At 43.1% G+C, this 22,006-nt stretch overlaps 1 protein-coding gene across 1 annotated transcript in view; it reads left to right on the top strand.

Annotated features, from left to right (window-relative positions):
- The window catches only part of TIRAP (TIR domain containing adaptor protein), a gene marked incomplete at its 3' end in the record, with an annotated part of 55,461 nt that overhangs the window by 4,715 nt on the left and 28,740 nt on the right, over nt 1–22,006 (top strand). The window lies entirely within an intron of this gene.

Genomic DNA, 22,006 nt, shown 5'->3' with positions numbered 1-22,006 from the left:
ACAAGGACGACAGTTGTTTGAGTCACCTCAGGCAACGAAATATTGAGAATTTCTGAATTGCTGTGATTGACTTTGAAGTTACTTACAGCCCCAAATTCCTTGAATTCTTGTATGATTGAGGGTAGTGATGAGTGGGGTTGGGTTACAAACAATAACAAATCATCTGCAAAGAGGGCAAGGTTGGAATGTAGGGGACCAACTGTAACACCTTGAATGGAGGGATTGTTTCGCAGAGCAATGGCCAAGAGTTCCATCATAAGAACATAAAGAAGGGGAGAGAGGGGATGGCCTTGTCACATCCCATTCTGGATATGAAACGCTGGGGATAACGAGCCATTGATTTGGATTCTGGCATATGGGGAGGTGTATAGGGTCATTATCCCTAATAGCATGTGAGGTCCAAGCCCTATCTGCTGCAGGGAAAGGCGAAGTAATTGCCAGTCCACTCGATCAAATGCCTTCTCATCATCAACCGTTAAGAGGCAAAGAGGAATATTTTGAGTGCGAGCATAATCAGTCAGAAGAAGAGTTTTTTTCAGGGTGTTATCTCTTGTTTCACGTCCACTTATGAAACCAACTTGGTCTAAGTATATTAGCTGAGGCAATAATGGCTGCAGTCTATTGGCCAACACCTTAGCGTATATTTTTAATTCTACCCCAAACAAGGAAATGGGTCTGTAGTTTGTGCAGAGGGATGGGTCCTTATCTGGGTTTGGGATAAGGGAGATACTGCATGTGCTTCAAGCGGCTATGGAGGGAAGATGGAACCCTCTGATAGGGAATTAAACATTTTAGTCAAGAAAGGGGCAAGGGGGAAAGAAAATACTTTGTTAAATTTGGGAGTAAAGCCATCAGGACCTGGACTCTTGCCAGCAGGGGTTGAAGCAATAGCTTTCGTTACTTCATCTTCCAAGATTGGCTTTTTAAGTTTGCCTACAGTGTCTTCATCTAAAGTGGGTAATGCGGTCCTAGTAATGTAGGATGTCTTATCTTCCTCCGAAGGGGCTGTAGTATTAGGAGGCTGTGCTGTAGAAATATTATACAGGGATTGTTGGAAATCATTAAACGTCTGAACTATTTATGAGGGTGCAAAGACTGATTCTCTGGGGATTTATCTTGAATGTGGGTTATAAAGGTAGAAGGTAATTTTGGATGTAATGAGTGGGCTAAAGGTCTACCACACTTATCCTGTAGTTTTATATTGGTGTAGGGTAAGCTTATCTGCATACATATGTGCAGACGTCTCATACAGTTCTCGAAGTTGAGACCGGGCCGAAGAAATGTTGGTGAGACGTTCCACTGTGGGAACCCGTTTGTGTTCTGTTTCCATGGTTCTACATTTCTGAACCGCGGCCACTATGGCGGCTGAGCGTTCTTTCTTTAAGTGGGCCCCTATTTGATTAAAGGTGCCTCGTAGGACAGCTTTGAATGCTTCCCTTTGAATGGGGAGCGAGGTGGTATCCGAAGCATGATCCGCAAAGAAATTAGAGATGGTCTCTGTAACCCGTGCAACACTTTTCGAGTGTGAGAGTAATGAGTCGTTCAGACGCCAGGTCCACTCCTTTACCGGTGTGGAGGGGAGCAAAAATGTTAACTAGATAGGGGAGTAATCTGACCAAACCATAGAGCCAATGTCACATACAGGAGACCAATCCAAACAACTGTGATCAATTAAGAAGTAATCTATGCGACTGTATGACTGATGAACTTGGGAGAAATGGGTATAGTTCTGAGATTTGGGGTATAAGACCCTCCATACATCAATGAGATGTACAGTATCCCACAAAAGTGAGTACACCGCTCACATTTTTGTAAATATTTTATTGTATCTTTTCATGTGCCAACACTAAAGAAATGTCACTTTGCTACAGTGTAAAATAGTGAGTGTACAGCTTGTATAACAGTGTAAATTTGCTGTCCCCGCAAAATAACTCAACATACAGCCATTAATGTCTAAATCACTGGCAACAAAAGTGAGTACACCCCTAAATTAAAACGTCCAAATTGGGCCCAAAGTGTCAATATTTTGTGTGGCCACCTTTATTTTCCAGCACTGCCTTAACCCTCTTGGACATGGAGTTCATCAGAGCTTCACAGGTTGCCACTGGAGCCCTCTTCCACTCCTGCATGACGACATAAACGCTCTCTCGTGATAAAGTTTTATCGTGCCTGGTCTATACCCATTTTCCTTTCTATCCCAAATAAGTGCATCTGCTTATTCTATCCTAATTTTACAAAAAAGAATACCCCCCACCCCATCCCCCCCCCCCCCCCCGAAAAAAAAAAAACCCTGGGGGGTATTGATTGTGGTTCCATACTCCGCTCGTGTAAGTGCCAGGATTCCTTCTTAGAAAAATACCTTGTGTCAGTGTCAAAAAACACCTGTGACTCTCTAAACAACTTCACACTTCACCCTTAAATCATAACTCCAATCCTATGCTCTTTAAAGAAAAGATTATTACTAAACCAATATACAAAACCCTTGTGTCCCCATCTTGAGATTTGTACCTCTTATTTCAGGATTTATATAGACCGCTCATTCCCTTTCTAACCAAGCTGTGGCTGCGGCAGGTGTGTCAAAAAACTGGACCACTCCTTGTGCAGCGAATCTCAGTCGCACCGGATATAACATAGGGTATTGTATATTTAACTGCTAAAAAAGTGGTGTATGAGGGCGCTTCCGTGAGATAAGAACCTGGATCTGGATGGATTGTGTGGGGATACCTACACCCAGGCAGCACTTGGGAGAAGAAGCAGCTCTGTGGAAAGGTTCAAAGAAACAAGGTGCCTCTAAATGCAGTATCTCACATTTATTGAGGGATAAAAGGTTAAAAACACTTACAGAATGTAAGCCATAAAAAGTGAAGTGAGGAGCTGCAGTGAGTCCGTGGTGGCGTCCAGGGTCAGAGGAGCCGATGCTCGCGTGAACGGATGTCCAAGAAGCTGTTTCCTGTATGGGCGTACACTGAGCGGGGCGTGAACTTCCGGCTACCACGCTGAGACGCAAACAGGCATCTAGTGCTGGTGGATGGTAGGTTACATGTTTCGGAGCATGCGCAGCTCCTTCATCAGACCTCTGCCCACTGAAGATCTATGTGTGTAAATATATATATATATATATATATATATATATATATATATATATATATATATATATATAGACGGATGGGGCCGGGAGTGGGAGGGGGCAAATGACAATTCGTGCTTATTCTGGGCACAAGACAGCACAAGGAGGGGACCAGAGAAGCACAGGCTTACACATCAGTATTGCATCTGCATGAATCGATCATATGTGAACAATAACAATGAGGGGTGATAAATACATGAATAGAATCGAAGAGTAATGCATAAAAAGAAAAAGGAGTATAACAGTAAGCTTACAATACCCTACAGTAAACTATTGACTTCTAATTCTTCATTTATCCCTCTGGGTGACAGGGCATCAAAGGCATATATCCAATAGGTTTCTCTGCGACAGAGGCGCACAAACCTTTCCACCTCAGAGAAAGTGGGGGGAATAGATTTGATGACCCATACTTTCAAGCCAGAGGTGGATTTCTTGTGATGTTTGGCAAAGTGTCTTGGGACGCTATGTTCATCTTAGCCGGTCTCAATTGCCCGGTGATGTTTGCCAAAACGTTTTCTTAAAGTGCGTATAGTGCGTCCTACATTTAACTGCTGCAGCCTCCTCTTGATAGGGGGACAGTTCTTCCTTCCCAAACACCTCCAGCAGCCATCTTTCCAAAAAATGTCTCATATCGTTCCCTTTGCTCTTTTCTGGTAGTCCGATTATGTGGAAGTTGTTCCTCCTTAGTCTATTTTCCAAATCTTCTAGTTTATCACTTTGCTTCTCAACTGTACCCTTTTTAATAGCTCAATTTCTTGTTTCATAGGTTTTATTTCATCCTCCACTCCGCTTACTCTGCTCTCCAGCTCCGTAGTGCGTTCCTGTACCTTTTGCAAATCATGTCTGAAGAGTGACATTTCAACTTTTATACCTTTTAGCTGGTCCATCATTTCTGATAGGGCAGATTTACATCCATTTACTACCATTAATACCTCTCTCAAAGATGGCTCCTTGGCCATTGAGGCCTCTGATACAGTGAGGTCAGGTGATCTCCCTGCAATCAGGGAAGAGGGTACTGAAGCCATTTCAGAGGGCTTACCGCTTGGACTTAACCCCTTAAGAGTTGCAGAAGGTGACAGATATCTTAGGTTGCGACCCTTTCACATTATTTTGAGATGGATTATGTGCAAACTGTTCCAGTTTAGCTGTTGCTTCCTTATTTTTTTCCATTACCGCTCATTGGGGCTGTGAGCTAGAGGCCTCCTGCAGCCCTGATGTATCTCCCTTTTTCTTTGTCATTGCTTCTAGCCCTATATTCCAAATGCTTTACTAGATAGTGACCTTATTGCTAGACATATGACCACACTCCAAACTGCTTTAAACACAGGTTTAGGCAATGGAAAAAGAAAATGAAAAAGGGAAAGTCAGTTTCACTTCTCTGTGTGCTTTCAAATGTCAGTCCAGGAATCCAGATGGTCTGAGAGCTTGTTAACCAGGAAAACTTTCTACTAACCAAGATCAGGCTAATAGAGGGTTAATAACAGTTTAGATACAGTCCTCGAACATCATCTTCCTGGGAGTCCCAATAACTCCTTCCAGGTTAGCAGAGGGACAGTTGAGACAGTCAGGGAGCAGAGGAGGACCGAGGGAAGTTGAGGAGCGCCAGGGGGAGCCGAGGAGTGCCAAAGCACATCAGCAGAAGCTGACAGGAGACAGAGGCCGATAAGGGCTGAAGAGGACCCAGAGACCGCACTTGTTCTCCTCAATGCTGTGCCGCCTCATCCTTTCCACAACCGAACAGTCTCCCCCTCCAAGCAACAAAGTACTCCCGAGAATCCTCAAGGGCCACCTTAGCCGTTTTCGCCAATGCGGCCGGGATGGATCCTCTCTCCCCACCAGCACCCGAGTCACCGCTCCTCCGCTCGATGTCCCTCCTCCTGCGTCTCCTCTCGCTCTTAGCATACGCGGGTCAATCCAGGATATTGGAGCACAGATGAGCCATGCGCACTGCTCACATCACGCTGAACCACTCCCCCCATAAAAAAATGTTTATAATAAAAAAATTCTGAGCAAAGGCAAATGACAATAGGACTGTAGAGTTTACTTAGGGCAAAGCAAAATAAAACACTCATCAGGCTTCCATGCATGATTGCACATGCAAATGAACGTTGTTCAAGCATGAAAGTGTGAATTTGCACATCTGTGCCTAAGAGTGGGTGGGGAGTACCAGTGCAGACACAGGGATACACCAGAATGTTCTCTTTCTACATTTTACTGGGTTTGATCTTTACTAGCGGAAAGCATCTGCACTGAATACTAAAATACAGTATATGTAATTTTTATTTTCAACTATTCTAAACTTTATTATTATTATTATTTTCTTCTTACTTTTATTACTTGTTGCCAGCAATAGTGGATAACGTCAACTATAATGAGGGCTGTGCAGCACTGGTATGGGCATTACTATTACCCTTCTGTTCTAATCTTCCTCCTCTTCCTCTACACCAGTGTTTTCTTTTTTCATTTTATTTTTTTACTTAAGGGACCTTTTTAAATTTAGCACCATCTTGAAGCATTTAATTCTAAAATGCAAAGAACTAAACAAATAGACTGACATAAAATGGCATCATCCACACATGTAGGACACCCAACATTAGAGCTGTTTTAGTCTTACAAAGCTAATGCACCTTTGCAGACTGGTACTGACTAATATTCCAGTATTCCTCTTCAACTCACTCAGCTAAAAAGTGATCCCAGTGCAGGAGAGGGGCAAACAGAGATGTAAGGGTCTGACGTCCTCCTTAGCAACCATTTATATCACTGGTTGCTAGGATGCCAACATTTAGTACAAGCTTGTACTGCTGCACAATAAAAACTTGGCTCATAACAAAAAAGGCTGGCTCGATCAACATGCTGCCTTGTTGACAATTTTGGGGCAATTTTTTTAGGTATTTTGCCAAGGCACCCGTGAAAAACCCAGAAGGCACCCTATTAAAAAACGACTGCACTGTATTCCAGGTCAATATACTATACATTACCAATATTTCTGTCTAATCTCCTTACATGTGCTTTTCTATTTCTCTCCTTCTTAATCTCCTTACATTGGACATACTATGCAAAGTTCAGCTAGTTCCTAATGAACCAGACAAATTTCACTATATGTATAGCCCTGTTAGGCCCCCTTCCCCCATGCCTGACATTCCTTGGTTGAAAAATTGGAGGAGCTGGATGGAAAATTTTTAGCCGAACAGTGGCTACATCCAATTAGATGCAGCTGCTTTTCAGGTATACCAAAGGAAAAAAAGGAGATTCACCAGTCTGCGCTAAATAGCTATATACATAGCCTGCAGGGTGATCAAAAATATCTAATAGTATATAGCCAGCATAACCAAGGTCTCAAAATTACTTGATATACTTTTCTAATTTCTCTCTTTCCTAATACCACCAACTGATTCTTCTCTATTAAAGTATCTTTCCTCTTCACAATATTTCACAGCTTATATTAAAATATTAAAGTGCTTTACTCAAATCTTGGATAACTGCACCCAACATGTTTCACTGCAGTTGTGGCTTTGTTAGGTGGTTTTGCACAAAAAAAAATAAAATGATGAAGTCACAAATGTGGCTTTTGTTTTGGGACAGTGATTTACTAGGTAGTGAATCCAGGATCAGAATGGCAGTTTCCACATTATTAATTATTATCCGCACAGGATGTATTTCCACTTCTGCAGTCAAATTTGGGAAAACCCCATTATTTGTTTGGTATGTGTTCTCATTCACATTGCATACCTAAAAATAGTTTCCAAAAATATTTCTTCCCTTTCTAAGTGTGTCTTTGGAGCAGGCCTTGGGCAAGCTACTCTGAACAATTTCAAATAAGAGGAAATTATTATGTTGGTATTTTCCCAGTGACAAAGAAAGCCAACTTCTAGATCTTTCACCCTCTGCTAGGACAATGCTCAAATCTAGTTTACAGCTGATAATGAGATCTGCCAACCTTTTGCATTTTTTTCTTCTTTCTGGACCTAGATGAACTTGGAGGTAATTGGGTGTACATGGACACCTGTCCGTTTAATTCTACCTTCCTATAGACTAACATTGAGTTTCTGTTCAGATTTGCTTAAACAACTGACAGGTGGATCTGATTGGACCACCCATGTGAAAAGATCCTTAGGCACTTTTTACGTGGGCTGCTGACCCTCAATCCTTGGTGGATCGCTTTTGTCGGTAGCAGGCAATCAGAATGGAATATGCCACCCATCCCATGCCTGTTAGAAGAGGGATTTCACAGTAATATCTCACTTCAGTTCGCCGCTAACACTTTGATTAAATGCAGTAGCAGCGCAACCACATCTGCTTCTGTTGGGCAGGCTGGCAGGCAGGATTGCCGCCTATCAAACGTGACTTGCCCTATTTTTTTTTTTTTCTTTACTGTGCCGCAATATACAGCCTCATGGCCGGAACCATGTTGATGGGGCCATCTGGAAGCCACTGACAGGTGGCTGAGGCACTTTTTTAACCGCCTGGATTTACAAAAGGGCCCTAAGCCAGCCAGCCATACATGGATCAAAATCTGGCCAGATCAGAAGGGACTGCCCCAATTTTAAACCATGTATTGGGACAGTGGTTGATCAGACGTCGATCTGCCGTTGACTTCTGTACAACCAGCCTGTCCGATAGATACTGTTCGGTCATTATATTACTGTGAAGACTCCATACTTAATACATTTGCAGCATGTACTATCAGACAGAGAAATTCCATTATCATAGTGCTACATATAAGTCAGGTTCAATATACAGTACCGTACATTGTTTGGTTCACACGGTTAGATAATGTTCAAAACCATGCAATAGGATCCAGATCTGGTCATTATTTCCAGTACTGACATCAATCTACGTGACAGTTTGCCCGGCACCGCGTGTCCTAAATTGTCAGAGTTTTATAGGTCGTTTTTGTTTACACAGTTTTGGTTTATATACCCTTTTCTTTTACATAGAATATTCTATAGATGGTTTTCTTCATATATTTTTAAGGGCTGTACACAGGGGCCAAATAATGCATCCGGTGTCTCCGTCAGCCTGTCTGGTCCAGTGGCTGAGAGCACTCGCCGGTGTGTTCTGGCGGGGGGCACCCCCCTGTCAGAACACAATAGGTCAGCGAGGGGAGATCACTGTACTAACATTTGGATTGTTAGTACAGCGTCTCCTCCCAAGCTCTTTTTTTTGTTTTTTTTCTTACGTGGCTTTAATCACCAAAGGCAAAGCTAAAACAAATATTTAACAATTGTGACTAGAATGCAAAAGAAAGTTCAGACAATGGCAAATTTTTCTAGAAACCATTTCAATACCAGACACTTTCACCCCTGAGAATTACGCACTCATGCAACACTGTACCCATATAACATTTCAATCATTTTTTTTTCATACAGATAGAGCTTTCTTTCAGTAGTATTTAATCACCATTATTTGTTTTTCTTAATTTATTATAACATTTTTCAAATAATCGTCCTTTATAAATTTGGGCCAAATGTATATTGCTACATTTCTTTGGTGAAAATAACTCAAAATCAGTGTATATTGTTTGTGTTTGACTTTCATATAGACTAAACTTTGGTATATACCGTATATATGAAAATCGATCAATCCTGATGTTTATAAGCAACCATTTTTACTGCATGAAATGGATTAATTCTGTGTTTACTATTGCGGTTAGCTATTATTGGCTACAGCCAATCACATGGTACAGATGAACTGTGACTGGCCCTGTCCTTACCATGTGATCACTGTGACCAGTCAGAGATCAACACAATAGTACACAATGAATGGCAATCAAAGCCATGCATTGTGTACAATTGTCATGTGATCTACTGTGATTAGTCACAGCGATCACATGGTACCGGTAGCGGCTGGTACACTGATCAGTCATCCAGTGAGTGACAGTCTGCTCTCATATGATGTCCACCCTATACGACGCATGTTCTGCCCGGTCGTCATTTGATTATTGGCCAGGAGGGAACTAGTTAAATATAATTTGTTTGCATGGTTGGATTCAAAGCTGTGCAATAGGGTACAAGACCGTTCAGCCCTACATGACCTACAGTATATAATCCTAAACCCTAACCAGAATTTATTAATTAGATCTCTACTGAGTATCATCACTTTGTTTTTAAATAAAATCCTTGTTTTAACCAATTTCCCAAATTTGTTGCATCTTAAAGTAGTAGTAAACTCTGTTAAACCACTTGTACCTACAGGTAAGCCTATAATAAAGGTACTGTGAATATCTGAGGGTTCGGCTTACAGTGCCCGGGCCGTAAACTGCGGCTTCCGGGTGCATTCGCAGGAGTAATGTCATTGTGCCCCCCACCTGCGGCTTACTACCGATTTAAGCTGGCCATACATGGATTGAAATTCACCTGATTCAGCAGGGTCCAGCTGAATTTCAATCCATGTATGGGCAGGCTGGTTGTAAAGGTCAACTTCTTTACAACCAGTCTGTTGGGAAAACTAACGCATGATCAGCCCTTACGACTATAGACTTACCCGCCGTAAGAACACAATAGCTCAGCAGTAGTGATTCTTCCATCCACCTCGAATGTGTGGATGGGGGAATCGGGTCATTTTTTTTTCCCCATTCAACCCACTGATTGAAAAAAAAAAAAAAGACTGTATGGACTGGCTTAATACTGCTGATCACCTGTGGCATCTTTGCAACTACTATCGGTCTACATGCACTCCAGTGACAGGTGTATGGCATTTCTCACTGCGGGTTTCCTGATGGTGACAACAGCAGACCAGGCCTGTGTAATGTGCGCTGATACAGCCATTTCTCCATTGGAAGCTCATATGACAGAATGACAACACAGAAGCCCAATTGGAAGACAGGGACAGGTTGTCGCCCTCTAACAGGAATTGCCAGAACAAAGATCCTAATGGCAGAATCACTATTTATTATTTTGATGAAGGATGCAGATTCAAAAGTACTGAAAATGACTTTTGAAATGATATACACATGTTAAGGATTATATGAGATTTTAGTGATTGGGTTTACATCTGCTTTAAAGTTGAACTCCAGCCAAATTATATTTTCTTTCATTGTGGATGAAGCTATAAAAAAACGCTAAAACACCCTTGGGTAGTTTCACTTTCTCCTCTTAGGCGGCAGCTAATAGCATTATTTTTAGCTTATACTTATAGCCCCCTCTGGGCCAATATTTTTTTTCAAAGCCTGATTTATTGGCAGACAAAAAATGAAAAGAATTCGGCACTGGGTGTGCGTTGTCGTCATGTTGGCCCGGGCTCATATTATTGTTGAACATCATTCAGTGCAGCAACCACCCCTCTAAATCCTGCTCTGGTGACAGCATTTGCATTATACTGCAATTTTAATCCCAGGTGACAACGTCACCGGTACAAACAGAGAGGGCAACTCTAACCAGTAGGACCACAGACATCAATAATGGAGGGTCTAACCCCATGCCACTTCGTCAAAAACTAAAATAATAAAAAAAGTTATATTGTGAGATCCTATAAGCTCTGAGAAATCAAACTGTTGAAATGTGTTAAAGCGGTTGTAAACCCTAAAAAAACTAAAAAAAAAATAACCCTGCAAGACAAAGGCATAATGAGCTAGTATGCATCGCATACTAGCCCATTATGTGTAACTTACCTTAGAACGAAGCCCCGATACGGACCCTCGGACATCGCTGCGGGCGCTGCCATGATCCCTCGCCGTCTCTTCCGGGTTCGGCGGCTCTGGCGCAGTGATTGGCCGGAAGAGACGGCTCCGGCGCGATGATTGGCCGGAGCCGCGATGACGTCACTCCCGCGCATGCGCGTGGGAGTGATTTTCCGGCAAGCTTCCGGCAAACAAAATTGAAGGTCCCCCCGGACCTTCAGAGCGCATGCGCCGCTCGCGCGAGCGGCTGCATGCACTGCAAATATCTCCTAAACCATGCCGGTTTAGGAGATATTATTTGTACCTACAGGTAAGCCTTATTATAGGCTCACCTGTAGGTAAAAGTGTCAAAAAGCGGGATACTACCGCTTTAAGAGTGGAGCCCTTCCTTGCTTATGCAACTTGCGTGCTACTTGTGAAAAACTAGATCAATACATGAGTCATAAACAGACGGAGAGTCTGTGCGCGCATTACGGATCCTATTTGCATGTAAAAGAATGAGGTGTAATTAAAAGCTGTAATTAACCCTTTAGGTGCTAGTTAGAATTCTGCTGTCTACGTCTGCAAGGTGACATTCTAGTGTGGTGTAATACAAAGAGGAAAAATCCTTTTGGATGTTGTCAGTGACACAGACAACTCTTCTTTTTTATGACCATTTGCTATCTCTGCCTCTATTAGGATACAGTTTTATTGTATAAACACATACAGTAATACTTTGGATTGCTAGCATAATTCGTTCCGGAAACATGTTTGTAATCCAAAGCGCTCTTATTTTAAAGCTAATTTCCCCATAAGAAATAATGGATACTCAGATGATTCGTTCCACAACCATTTATCCATATAAAAATGATTACGGCAATACAAAATACAGTATAAAGTATATTGTGTAAGTGGCCTGTGTCAGGTGCCCGTCCCCTCCCTTCTAATGCTGAAAAAACATTTATTATCCTATATAATCCTCTTTGTTTCCCTATGCTAGCTGCTCCTCTCACTGTGTTTTTTTAAATTCTGGCTTTTCCCGATTTTAGAGCGCTGCTCGGCCATCACTTGACCGGCCAGCTCTCCCCTCCTCCCCTTCTGACTGACGTCAGCGGGGGAATCTCGGCTCTGCTGGGTCAGGCTGGGAGAGGAGAGAGGCAGAGAGGTCACGTGATGGCCGATCAGCACTCTGAAATCTGGTAAAACCAGCATTTTTTTTTTTATCAACAGTGACAGGAGCAGCTAGCATTTGAAAACAAAGAGGATTATAGCAACATAGCAGTGTGGGTTAACAAACACTTTAACCACTTTACCACCGGAGGATTTTGCTGTCTTACGTCTGGGACACTTTTTGCGATTCGGCACTGTGCGACTTTAACTGACAATTGCGCAGTCGTGCAACGCCGTACCCAAACTAAATTTACGTCCTTTTTTTCCCACAAACAGAGCTTTCTTTTGGTGGTATTTGATCACCTGTGCAATTTTTTTTTTTTTTTTGGCGACAATTTTGAAAAAACAACAATATTTTTCTACTTTGACAGTTAAAAAATATCCAATATATTCAATTTTTGTCATATATTTAGGCCAAAATGTATTTAGCTACATGTCTTTGACAAAAAAATTCTCAATGAGCGTATTTTTAACCGCTTTAAGACTGGAAGGTTTTACCCCATTCCTGACCAGGCTATATTTTGCGATTTGGCACTGCGTTATTTTAACGGACAATTGCGCGGTCGTGCGACACTGTACCCAAATTAAATATATGTCCTTTTTCCCCCACAAATAGAGCTTTCTTTTGGTGGTATTTGATCACCTGTGCGATTTTTACTTTTTGCGCTATAAACAAAAAAATATCGGCAATTTTGAAAAAATAACAATATGTTTCACATTTATTTATAAGAAAATGTAAAAATCTAAATGTTTTTAACATTTTAGGCCAATTTGTTTTCTGCTACATATTTTTGGTAAAAAAAAAAATTGCAATAAGCGTATTTTGATCGGTTTGCGCAAAGGTTATCGCAGCTACCAACTATGGGAAATTTATGTAATTTTTATTGTTTTTTTTTTAACTAGTAATGGCGGCGATTTTTTTTTTTTTTTTTTTTTTGCGGGACTGCAACATTGCGGCGGACAGATCGGACCCTTGACTGACATTTTTGACACTTTTGGGGGTACCAGTGACATTACTACAGTAATCAGTGCTATAAATATGCAGTGTTACTGCAAAAATGACATTGGCAGGGAAGGGGTTAACTTTTATTGGTGATCAAGGGGTTAATGTATGCCTGGTGCTTACTAACGTGTGTGGGGGGAGGGGACTGTGTGACACAGGCACAGATCGCAGGTTCAGCTATGCTGAATCCTGTAATCCGTCACTGTCTGTCACTTAGGAGATCTGCACGCTTTGTTTACACAAGCGGGCAGATCTCCACACTCGATCCCCGACGATCGGGGAAGAGCGGTGGTGATCACTGCCGCTCCTCCCCTGGCCCGACTCCCGCTGTGACGCCCACAAAGGGAGGAGTCCAGCGACGTAGGTCTACGTCGCTGGACGATATCGAGCCACTGTGCCGCAGTACGGTCAACGTGACCGGTCGGCAAGTGGTTAACATTGTGAATGTCATTATTTTTTTTACATTGGAAACTACTGCTTGGATATTGTATATCAAGACAGCGCTCACAAACCAAGGCAACATTTAAAAAAAAAGTTGCTCTTCTTTCAAAATGCTAGTAAACCGCGTTGCTCGTAAACCAAGGTTTTACTGTACTTATTTTTCTAACTGTTGGGTAAGTACAGCAGATCATCAACGAATAATCACCCCACAGTTTAGGAAACCTTCACAGAAGAGGGAGGTCTTACAAGCAGTGATTGAATATTTCATAGGAGTATTTACAATGATTGCAAATACCTTTATTTATTTTTTTTAAGTGATTGTAAAGTCCTCTTTTTTTTTTTTTTATAATAAAAACAACAAACATGTTATACTTACCTCCCTTGTGCAGTTGGTTTTGCACAGTGCAGCCTGGATCCTATTCTTCTTGGGTCCCTCTTAGGCTCATCTGGTCCCTCCCTCCCTCCCTTTTGGGTGCCCCCACAGCGAGCAGCTTTCTATGGGGGCACCCAAGCCGAGTCACAGCTCCGTGTATTCATTCAGACACGGAGCTGCGGTTCGGCCCCGCCCCCTCTCTCTCTCCTCATTGGCTAACTGATTTTGACAGCAGGGGGAGCCAATGGTGCCGCTGCTGTGTCTTAGCCAATGAGGGGAGTCCCAGATGGCTGCGACAGTTGTGGACATCGCTGGATCGAGAGGGGGGGTCAGGTAAGCATTAAGGGTCTAAGGAGGGCTGTAGCACACAGAAGGTTTTTTAGCTTAATGCGTAGAATGCATTAAGATAAAAAACCTTCTGACTTTACAATCCCTTTAAATAACAAACAGGTTTTATATTTACCTGCTCAAGCAGCTTCTTCTGGGGTCCCCCACCTGTGCTCCTAGCTCCTCCCTTCCAGTTTCTGGCCCCATAGAAAGCCGCTTTCTATGGGGGCACTTGTGCAGGCTCGATCATGAGCCTATCTGTCTGTGTCTATAGTCAGAAACAGTGGGACTCGGCCCCACCCCCCGTCACTAGCTTTGACACCAGTGGGAGCCAGTGGCTCGTCTGCTGCCACAGCAAAGCCTCTGGGACCAGGGGGAGAGAAGAGCTGCAGATGTGCACAGCACTTGATCTAACGCGGGCTCAGTTAAGTAAAAGGGAAGGGGATATTGATGCCTAAGTTAAAAAATGCATTAAGGTAAAAAACGTTTAGGCTTTAGAACCGCTTTAATCCACAGTTACATAGCTACTGACAGGTGCTTAAAGTAGGATCTAGGGCAAAACCTTTTTTTCTTTCATTTTGGATAGAGTAAGGAAGGGTTTAATTACCATCAGTAGTTTTTTTTTTTTTTTTACATCTGTGTCCCATTGGGGAGATTTTCCTTTACTTCCTATCCCACAACCAAGACAGGAAGTGAGAGGAAATCCCTCCAAACTGCGTGAATCCCTAGTGGTCACATGAATTAGTGTCCCTATTGGAAGATTTCCCTCTATTATTGTTCTGATGGCAACCCAAATAAGAAAGTTCTGCCTCTAATTATACTTTAATCAAAAGCTGTCTTACCCAGTTCTCGTTTGTACTACAGGACACCTCTCACTTATGTTATGGAGGTAAGGAAAAGGGATGTTCTGTAGTCCAGTAAGAAGATCTGGGCAGACGTATTCTATACTTTTTTTTTTTTTTTAATCAAATTTTCTTTAGAGATTTTTTATTTACAAGTACAGAATAACATAGAGACACACTGTCACACAAAATAAAAGAGCTAAAAAAATACAGATTTTTTTTTTAAACCAAATAGCAACAAAAAACGAAAAAAATAAATAAATAATACAACACTAAGCCCACAAGATACCATTAAATACATATATCAATGTAGCACCTGTACCCTTCTAACATACTTGGCAACCTAATAAATATCCTACAAGTAACAATAAAAGAAACTTTCTCATCAAAGAGTAATAGACAGGCCCATTGTGTCTATCCAACTAGACCATATTGCAGCAAACTTATGTAGACCATTGCGAGCGAGGATACATCTGTTTCTCAAACAAAATATATTTATCCACTTCGGATTTCCACTCATCTGGTGATAGCGGACTAATGGATACCCATCGTGATGCAATCGGTTTTCGTGCAATAAAAAGAGATCTTAGAACTGCAACAACTAACTTTGAGTTCCCCTGGAAGAAGCTGCGTGAGTACGCAGCATAACGCGTAGGATCAAGCACTGCAAGTGACGTAGCGGCAATCGGACCCGCATTTAGATACAGGCTATTAACAAAGAAAGATACATGTGGGTGTTACTCTATTTTAATGAATAAATAACCTGGCGGTATTTCACTATTTGAGCCCGTTTATTTCTTTGGAGACTGAGAGGTCCTTTCTGTGACCTGGCCACATCGATTCCCAGTATAAGGAGAAAGAGGCACAGAGGAATAAGAAACACACACTTTGGATATAAGGCTTTATATTAAAGAAATGGAGGTGAGCGCATAGGACACCTAGTGGTCACAGCACTGAAGAGCACCTGCATGTGTATTTTGAAGGAAGTTTTTTTGAGCACTATAAGCACTATTTGGGACACTTGAGCACTTTAAATATACAAATTGTATTGAACTATTTGTGGACTTATACAAGAGACTTAAAGAAACGGTTGAACACAGTATAAGCACAGAACACTTTTTTGGAATTAATTTTTATTAGATTTGTTTCATTGAATATATATTTATATGGTTTTACACACTATCACAAGCAAGATATTATTTATATAAATTGTTTATAGCAAGCATACATTTATATTTATTTATTTACCACTGAGACACTTTTATACATAGATCTGCATAATTATTTATATTCACATTTTATATATATATTTAAAAGAGCACAGATGCACCTTTAAAGCGTGGTACCCCCCCCCCCCCCTCCCCCTTGTAACTTTGAGTCCAATGTATTGAAATCAAAATATCCCAGGATACAAAAAATAGGGTCAAGGGTTATGGAAATACCATATAAATTATCTAAAGTTGAAAAAAACCCCTGCCAGTAATGCCTAAGCTTTGGACATCTCCACAGTAAATGTATGAGATTACCATGTGGATGGGCACATCTAGCACAGTGTGAGTACTCCCTGCAGCCTATTTTATGCAAACATTCTGGTGTACGATACACACTATGCAAAATAAAGAGCTGTGTTATGGGATGGAGAAAGTGTAATAATCTGACTATTCTGCAGCACCTCGGAGAGGGGACCCAGATCCTCCTCCCATCTGTGCTTACATGGAAGAGGAAACTTAAGAAGAAATGTGTGTATGCCAAAGAGAGGAGTCCCTTAGTAGTCTCAGCCCAGGCAAGTATATCAAGCAAAGACGTTGAGGCACAGGAGGTGGATGGAATCAAGCCCAATGCAAAAAGTGCATGACGTACGTGTAAATATTGATAGAACCAATGCTGTTCCAAGTTAAACTTTGAACGCAATTGTTGAAAAGATTTTAAGGGTTCCATTAAAATAAAGCTGAGACAGAGCTGTGATTCCTGCTCTCTCCCACCTCAAAAAGCCTTTCAGCTGAGAAAGTTCCGCCAATGTATCATTGGACCAAAGTGGTGTATATCTGATGTATCCAATGATTTCCAAAAGAGTTTTAACTGTTTGCCACACCTTATGCATCAAATTTATTGCAGACTGTGCAGATTGCTCTTTAAGAACAGTAGGAGTTTCTATCATCTGTAATGGATTTTTACCTTTAAGTAAAAAAAAAAGAAAAATATTAAAGGAAGACCCCTAAGGTCTATGCCTTTCCCCATCCCGCAATATGCTTAACCACTTGCCGACCGCCGCAAGTACATATACCCCGGCCAGGCAAAGTGACGTACCGGTACGTCACTAGCCTGTCACTCGCTTGTGAGCCAATAGCGGGCGAGCGCCCGCCACGGCTCGTTCCCAACAAGTCAGTGCGTGTGACCGGCGGACCCGATGTCTGCCGGTCACTCGCGATCGTTCGCCGGGAAAGGAGAAAGGCAGGCGGCTAATGTAAACAAGCCGCCTGTCATTCTCCCCTGTGTAAAAATGGAGATCAGACGGTTCTACTATGTAGGACCGTTGATCTCTGTTTTTACACTAGTAGCCATGTCCAATCACAGTTAGAAACACGCCCCTAGGACACACTTAACCCCTCCCTCTCCAATACAGTTAACCCCTTCCCTGCCAGTGTCATTTTTACAGTAACAGTGCATATGTATAGCACTGATTACTGCAGTAATGTCACTGGTAACCCCAAAAGTGTCAAAAATGTCAGTCAAGGGTCCAATCTGTCCGCTGCAATGTCGCAGTCCCGCAAAAAAAAATCGCAGATCGCCGCCATTACGCGTTAAAAAAAAAACAACAAAAATGACAAAAATCTTTCCCTTTGTTAGTAAACGCAATAACTTTTGCGCAAACCAATCAAAATACACTTATTGCGATTTTTTTTTTTTTAACAAACATATGTAGCATAAAACAAATTGGCCGAAAGTGTTAAAAAATTTTGATTTTTACATTTTTTTTGGGGAATTTCATATAAAAAAATGTGAAAAATATTGTTATTTTTGCAAAATTGATGCTCTTTTTTTGTTTATAGCGCATGATCAAAAAATCGCACAGGTGATCAAATACCACCAAAAGAAAGCTCTGTTTGTGGGAAAAAAAGGACGTCAAATTAGTTTAGGTACAGCGTCGCACGACCGCGCAATTGTCCGTTAAAGTCACGCAGTGCCGAATCGCAAAATACCCCCTGGTCAGGAAGGGGGTAAAATCTTCCGGGGCTTAAGTGGTTAAGCTGAGCAGCAAGGAAATACACCCATGAGTCTGGGAGTAGATAACCCCACCCCCACTCTTTAGAATCTTGCAAAAATTCTAATGTAATCCTGAGGGTTTTCTTTCAACAGATCAAATTTCTAAAAATTGCATCAATATTCCTAAAATAATTAAGTGGTATCCAATAGGGTGACTTATGTAAAAAGTATAACAGTTGGGGCACTCAGACCATCTTGAGGAGATTGGTGCAGGCAGGTACAGAGAATGGAGAAAAAGGAGTATGTCATTAGCATAAAAAGCTACTTTCTCCTCATTCATTTTCCTATAAAAGCCACGCACTTCTAGAGTCTGTCTTAACAGTCGCCAATGGCACTATTGTGACCGCAAATAGAAGCAGCGACAGAGGGCAGCCCTGTCTCGTTCCACGATAAAGCAGAAAGAGAGAGGACTGCACACCATTGATCCAGAGCGAGGCCTTTGGAGAAGTATACAATAATTTAACCCAGGTACAAAAAAAAAATCTCCAAACCAGAATTTTTTTACAACTTCCCACATATAACACCACTCAATACTGTCAAATGCTTTGACAGCATCAAGTGAAAGGATAAAACCTGGAGAAATATGTATTACACAGGTGTATCAAATAGTATTTTTTTTAAATCACAGACTATATCTTAGCTGCTTTTCATCTCACCCTCCATTTCCCACACAGAATAGACCAGTGATGGCGAACCTTGGCACCCCAGATGTTTCGGAACTACCTTCACCATGATGCTCATGCACTCTGCAGTGTGGTTGAGCATCATGGGAAATGGAGTTCCAAAACATCTGGGGTGCCAAGGTTCGCCATCACTGGAATAGACCAACAGATCAAATAGCACAATAGGTCAATTAAAAAAAAACAGAAAAAACAAACGAATATCACAGACAATTAACAAAACCACCAAATCCACTTCCACCCACTTTATTTGAAAATTAGTCACAAATTACACAGACAAATGATCACTGACCAAAGAAATTTAAGGAGAAGTATGGCTAAAGCTATATTGACTTTACTTCTTCAATGGATCACAGGAGTGAAATTAGTTCCACACACCTGTGACCCATTTTCAGCTGACAGTGGTCTAAAGCCAGGCACAGTTAAGATCCCGTCTGTACAGTTGGGACCCACCCAAATGCCTGGACCAGCAGCTTGCTTGGCCTCTCATACTTGCTGCTGGGAGGCTGAGCTAGCTCCATCCACAGCCCAGTTCTCCATTGAGCGCTGGAGGGACAGAGCAGAGAGCCACTGACTGACCGCCCCGGCTCTCTGCTCAGAGCGAAGAGGGAGTGTCAGGGAAATGGCCATAGGAGAACTGGCAACATTGCCAGTAATAGAAATGGACGCTCCTGACTCAACTGACACAGCCCTCTGCTGGCCTGTCAGGGAAATGGCCATAGGAGAACTGGCAACATTGCCAGTAATAGAAATGGATGCTCCTGACTCAACTGACACAGCCCTCTGCTGGCCTGTCAGGGAAATGGCCTATAAAAGGTGGCCATAGGATCAGACTCATTGCTGGATTATCTCTCAGCTTCCTGTGTTTCCTGTGCTTCCTGTTTCCTGTTTGGATTTCCTGTTGTGACTTGGCTTGTTCCTGATTCCGTTTGATCTCCTGCTCCTGGTTTGACCCTTGGCTTCTCCCACTGACCTTGCTTCCGTTACCTACTGTGTATGACCCCGGCTTGCTTCAAGACCTCGGCTATTCTGGTTGTCTCCTGTGCATGACCTCGGCTTGTACCACGGTTTCCGCTACTAGAGACTATTCCTTGGCACAAGGTAGCCCGGCTGCTTCAGAGCCTTGAAGACTCATACCGTGCTGCGATTCCAGCCTGTTCCAGTTCGCTCTCGGATTGCTCTGGTTCTACCTACCTGCCTGCAGCTGGTAACCCGTGCCACTTGGGGCGCCACACCCTTTGTACCATCTCCAGGGGTGTGCCGCACTGAGCCGCAAGGGGAGCCCTCTCAGCACCTCGGCCTCGGATCAGGTAACCCTGACAGTATAATCCAGCCATGTCAGAGGCCGACAGAGGTGCTTCCCCACTCGTGGCTCTATGCCAGCAGGTCACTGCCCTTACCCAGGCAGTACAGCGTCTGCAGGAGGGATACTTCCAACTGGAAGGTCGACTGCAACATCTGACAACTTCTCCTGCTCCTGCGGATCCCAGTCCTTCATCCACCAGCACAGTTTCTGCTCCATCCCTCCCGGGACAGCCAGTTTCCTCCCACACTATGATGGTTCCTCCCCCTGAGCCACGGGTGCCAATACCTGAACGCTTCTCTGGTGAACGGAAGAAATTCAGGGCCTTCAGAAACGCATGCCAACTATACCTGGCCCTCCAGCCTAGGACTTTCACTTCAGAGACTGTAAAGGTTGGGTTTGTGATTTCATTACTGTTGGAGGAGCCACAGGCCTGGGCCCATGGCCTGCTGGAGCAAAAGGACCCTGCTCTCAATTCTATTGACACCTTCTTTGATCTAATGGCCCAACTTTATGATGATCCTCAGCGTGTGGCTACGGCTGAGGCTACCTTGCATTCCCTCCAGCAGGGAAAACGCCCCGCCGAAGATTACACAGTAGAGTTCCGCAAGTGGTCCACTGATACGTGCTGGAATGAGGCGGCCCTCAGGTACCAATACCGTCTGGGATTATCCGAATCTCTTAAGGATGAGTTGGCCAGGGTAGAGACTCCCACTACTCTAGAGGGACTGATTCAACTTACTATCCAGCTCGATAGGCGCCTCCGGGAGCGTCGGTTTGAGCGCTCACAGACTTCTCGCCCAACCTGGATGTTGCCTAGGGCCCCTTACCACTTCACTCCAACACCAGCACCTTTCCCCGCTACCCATGCAGAGGATGAACCAATGCAGATCGGCCAAGTGCGTTCTTCACTAAGTGCAGATGAAAGACAACGCCGCCGACACGCCAATCTTTGTCTCTACTGCGGAGGGTCTGGACACTTCCTACGAAACTGCCCCGTGAGACCCCGTAAGTTCCTCCCACAAAGCCCTTACTTCCAAGTTTCCGGATCTTTTCCATCTCATCTCGTTCTTCCTGTCTCACTACAGGTGGCGGAAGAGGAGGTCCGGCTCCTAGCCATAGTTGATTCGGGGGCTTGCAGCTGTTTTATGGACTTGACTTTGGCAAGAAGACTCCGTGTACCCCTCTGCAATAAACGTCAGCGACTTGAGGTACATCTGGCCGATGGTTCCTTGCCCAGTTCTGGACTTGTCACCCAGGAAACCAAGCCCATCCTCACAATAACAAACTCTGGCCACCAGGAATTCATTTGTTTTGACATCCTTTGCTCTCCCATGTTCCCCATCATCCTGGGAATTCCCTGGTTGCAAGCCCATAATCCACAGATTAACTGGGCCAAGAAGGAGATTTCCTTTACCTCTTCCTACTGCCTGCAACACTGCTTCGTTCCTGGGGTTAGCAGTCCTGCCAGTTGTTCAACCATCCAATCAATTCCAGATGTCGGTCAGGCTATACCTACAGTCTATCACGAGTTTTTGGATGTTTTTGATGAGAAGGCGGCCAATGTTCTCCCACCTCATCGGCCTTACGACTGCCCCATTGAACTGCTTCCTGGTGCCGAGATTCCTTTCGGACGTATATTTCCGTTATCTGAGGTTGAGCTAGAAACTTTACGACTGTATATTAATGAGAACCTTGAAAAGGGATTCATCCGCCCTTCTTCCTCCCCCGCTGGAGCTGGAATTTTTTTTGTCGGGAAGAAAGATGGTTCACTAAGGCCATGTGTGGATTACAGGGAACTTAACAAAATTACGATTAAAAACCGATACCCACTTCCCCTCATCCCTGAACTTTTCCAAAGGTTCCGAACTGCCCAGCT

This window comes from Pelophylax lessonae (assembly GCF_965119305.1).
Source record: "Pelophylax lessonae genome assembly, chromosome: 12".
Classification (NCBI taxonomy): Eukaryota; Metazoa; Chordata; class Amphibia; order Anura; family Ranidae; genus Pelophylax; species Pelophylax lessonae.
This window is presented reverse-complemented; position numbering and strand designations above follow the sequence as displayed.